At 48.4% G+C, this 4,254-nt stretch overlaps 1 protein-coding gene across 1 annotated transcript in view; it reads right to left on the reverse strand.

Annotated features, from left to right (window-relative positions):
• zgc:153039 overlaps positions 1-4,254 on the reverse strand; it is a 68,858-nt gene that overhangs the window by 27,875 nt on the left and 36,729 nt on the right. The window lies entirely within an intron of this gene.

Genomic DNA, 4,254 nt, shown 5'->3' on the forward strand with positions numbered 1-4,254 from the left:
TAATTAAGAATATTCGAATATATTCGATATTCGGACCATTTTTTAAGACTAATATTCGAATTCAATTTCTGGGGAATGTTACCAGCCCTAGTAGGCAACAGCTCGCGGCGCTTCAGCAGCAGACTGAGAGGCAGACGCACATCAGGCAAAGGTGGACTCGGGCTGCATGCAGTCTATAGTTCACCAGAAGCTGATTCAACCCGGGGCATTGTTAAGAGGCAGGATGGGTGGATATCAGGTGTGTGCATAGGGATATTCACAGATATCCTGTGGTGCCAGTGGAAATTCGTTACAAGGGTAAAAAGCATAGTGTGAAGGCTGCGGTTAGCTCCCGCCTGGCGCATCCTCTGATCTTGGGCACAGATTGGCCTGGGTTTGATAGGTTAGTGGAGCAGTGTGTGGGGGTGCGCTCACGACCGACAGGGACATGGGATATGTGCGCTGTGCTCAGCGGTGACGCGAGGTTGTCCGACACTTCAGACGGGGAGGGGGAGCCGGCGGTGCCTTCACAGGAGGATTTTCCACTCAAGCAGTCTTGTGATGATACTCTATGCTTTGCCTTCGACCAAGTGCTACAAATTGATGGTCACATGGTGCGCCCTAACGCAGCGCGAACGTATCCACATTTTTCATTGCACAGGGACAGATTATATAGAGTAAGTCGTGACACTCAGGCAGATGACATAATAACCCAATTGTTGGTCCCGAAAAGCCGTCGGGAAATAGTTTTCCAGGCGGCTCATTATAACCCGATGGCTGGACACAAGGGATATGATAAAACACTAAACCGGATAATGGCTCGATTCTATTGGCCAGGCATTCGGGCAGACGTGCGCCGTTGGTGTGCGTCTTGTCCTGAAAGCCAGTTAGTTAACCAACCGGCCATCCCGAGAGTGCCGTTGCGCCCATTACCACTGATTGAGGTCCCATTTCAACGCATTGGGATGGACCTCATCGGGCCATTTCACCGGAGCGCACTTGGATATCGCTTTGTGTTAGTCCTTGTGGATTACGCAATGCGATATCCAGAGGCAGTGCCGCTGCGCACCATCTCTGCAAAGAGTGTGGCGCAGGCACTGTTTCAAGTTATCTCCCGAGTTGGGATCCCGAAAGAGATCCTGACTGACCAAGGCACCCAATTTATGTCATGAACACTGAGAGAACTGTACGGATTATTGGGCATCACGTCTATTCGAACCAGTATTTACCACTCTCAAACTGACGGCCTCATTGAGCGCCTGAATAAGACTTTAAAGTCCATGATCCGTAAGTTTGTGCACGATGATTGTCGTAATTGGGATAAATGGCTACATCCTCTGTTGTTTGCAGTGCACAAGGTACCCCAGGCCTCCACGGGATTTTCTCCCTTTGAGCTGCTGTTTGGCAGAAAACCACCTGGGGTTTTGGACCTGGTTAAAGAAAGCTGGAAGGAAGGTCCGAGCCCGAGTAAAAACGAAGTTCAGTACGTTCTGGACCTGAGAGCAAAACTCCACACACTAGGACAGTTATCACGTGAGAATTTGCTCCGGGCCCAGGAACGTCAGCAGCGGCTGTACAACAGAGGATCTAGGTTAAGACAATTTTCACCGGGAGATAAAGTGCTTATATTGTCCCATCTTCCAACTCCAAATTACTCGCCAAGTGGCAAGGGCCCTTTGTGGTCACATGGCGAGTGGGTGACGTTGATTATGAGCTTGTGCGATCTGACAGGGGAGGGGCGACACAGATTTATCACCTCAACCTCCTTAAAGCTTGGAGAGAGGCTGAGTCTGTTTCCCTGGTAACGACAATTAGAGAGAGAGATGAGTTGGGGCCTGAGGTACCAAAATCGACCAATCCTGCCTCGCTCCGTTGTGAAAACCATCTCTCACCGTCTCACCACAAAGCAAACATTGCCAGGCTGCAGCAGCGTTACGCTGATGTGTTTTCCCCCCTGCCAGGACGCACAAGCTTTATTCAACACCATGTTGAGACTCACTCGGGCGTGACAGTGCGTTCACGGCCCTATTGGCTACCTGAACACAAGAGAAAAGTGGTTCAGGCTGAATTGAAAGCAATGTTGGAGACTGGTGTAATAGAAGAGTCCCACAGTGCCTGGTGTAGCCCCATTGTTCTTGTACTCAGGAAAGATGGGTCTATCCGGTTCTGTGTGGACTATCGCAATGTGAATGTGTTTCACAGTTTGATGCCTATCCTATGCCCCGGGTCGACGAACTCCTGGATCGCCTGGGCACTGCTTGCTTTTTTACGACGCTGGATTTGACCAAGGGCTACTGGCAGATTCCCTTATCTCCAGAGTCTAATGAGAAAACGGCCTTCTCCACTCCGTACGGTTTGTACCAATTCATTACACTTCCGTTCGGGTTGTTCGGGGCCCCAGCCACATTTCAATGCTTCATGGACCGGGGGCTGCATCCGCATGCTGCATATGCTGCCGCCTACCTGGATGACGTCATTATCCACAGTAACACCTGGGCGGAGCATGTGCAGCAGGTGGCCGCGGTGCTCAAGTCACTGAGGCAGGCGGGGCTCACGGCCAACCCGAAGAAGTGTGCAGTTGGACGGAGGGAGGTATGGAATCTGGGGTACCACTTGGGCAAGAGAGTTGCGGCGGTTTTTGGGGCTGGCTGGCTATTACCGGCGATTTATCCCCAACTTCGCGGAGCTGACCAGCCCCTTAACTGACCTCACCCGAAAGGGTGCCTCAGATCCGGTCCAGTGGACAGAGCAGTGCCAGGTGTCGCTTGAGAGGGTAAAGCAGGCCCTCTGTGGGAAGCCTCTTCTCCACACACCTAACTTCTCTCTTCCTTTTGTCCTGCAGACTGATGCGTTGGGCAGAGGGCTGGGGGCCGTTTTGTGTGTTCTCTCTGGGAGTAGGTTAGGCCGGACGGCTCCCCGGCCTAAGTTGGGCGGTGGAGTTATGTGGAGGGGGCGTGGTGCAACACAGTAGCGTGCTGGACCAAAAGAGGAGGCAGGATGGACAAAGACACACAGCAGACGGCAGCGAGATGCCTGCGAACGGCTGCAGTGTGGGACTGATTTGTGGCTCAATAAAAAATCCCTTAAGAATGGGCTTTGGTCTCGACTGTTCTGTGCTAGAGAAACCATAGTGGCAGCAAGCCTGTCACAAAGATAAATGCTGATTTGAAATAAGTACAATTCATATAGAAAAAGGTGCCACAACGCGTATGCATGTATTAGTCTCTCATGTCCCTGCTGTATGTAAAGGAATTAAAGATACCATGCTTTAAACCATTTAAGTAGTCTGTTTGGATCACATTTGGTGTCTTGTATTGGTTTTTACAGAGTTCAGTTACGTTATTAAATATTTTTGAAATGGCATCTGCTCTTTCTCCTGCATTTAAAAATAGTTGTGAGTCCAAATGATGCTGATACATATAGGACATGTGTCAGAAGCTCCATCTTTAGCATATGAATTTGAAAACAGTCACCTTCGTTAAAGTCAACACATGTTGCACTACACGCAAGGAGTTACTTTACTTCTTCAATCCCGATTACAGAATAATTAAGTTGTGACACCTACAATGTACATTACAAAAACACGCCATTCACATCCAAAGCAACGGTCATAACAAGCACGATCAAAGTCCACCATTAAAGGTCATAGCTGGCAAACATGAGAAGCCTGCTACCAGAATGATTCACACATGTTTATTTGCTTTTTAATAATAAAAAAGAGCTGACAATAAATAACACATCTACAATAGACCTTATCCACTGAGCTTTGTGTTTCAGGATATTTTCCATACAGCGTACCAAAATTCAACCAGCTACTAGATTCCAACCTTAACCAACTGTCTAATTTTCTAATAAATAGAAATGTACGCCCTAGCAATATTTTCAAAAATGTTATAATCAGAATAGAAATTCTACACACAGGGTTATTAAGTAAGCTGTTATCAAGGCCAGAGGTTCCACATGTTTTCAAAGTCAAGGTTCCCAGATAATTGAGCATTAGTCCATTTTGGTCCCAAGAAACCTCAAGAAGATTTTCTGCCGTTAGATATCATTATCTGTCAGCACTGCAGTCGGGAGATGCCAGCAAGGACAGATTTGACCAACATCCAGGGAGGAAGAATTAATATGACTTTGTTCTCCATCTTCCTGGGGACCTGGACCTGTGCAGGTGGTCTCCAGGCCCAACTTTGGGGGCCACTGATTGAGGCTAATGTTCAGTTTGAAGTAAGATGGTATCGAGGCTGCTGTTCCGCTGCATATGAACGGCAATGGGAG

Source organism: Larimichthys crocea, chromosome VII (assembly GCF_000972845.2).
Source record: "Larimichthys crocea isolate SSNF chromosome VII, L_crocea_2.0, whole genome shotgun sequence".
Classification (NCBI taxonomy): domain Eukaryota; kingdom Metazoa; phylum Chordata; class Actinopteri; family Sciaenidae; genus Larimichthys; species Larimichthys crocea.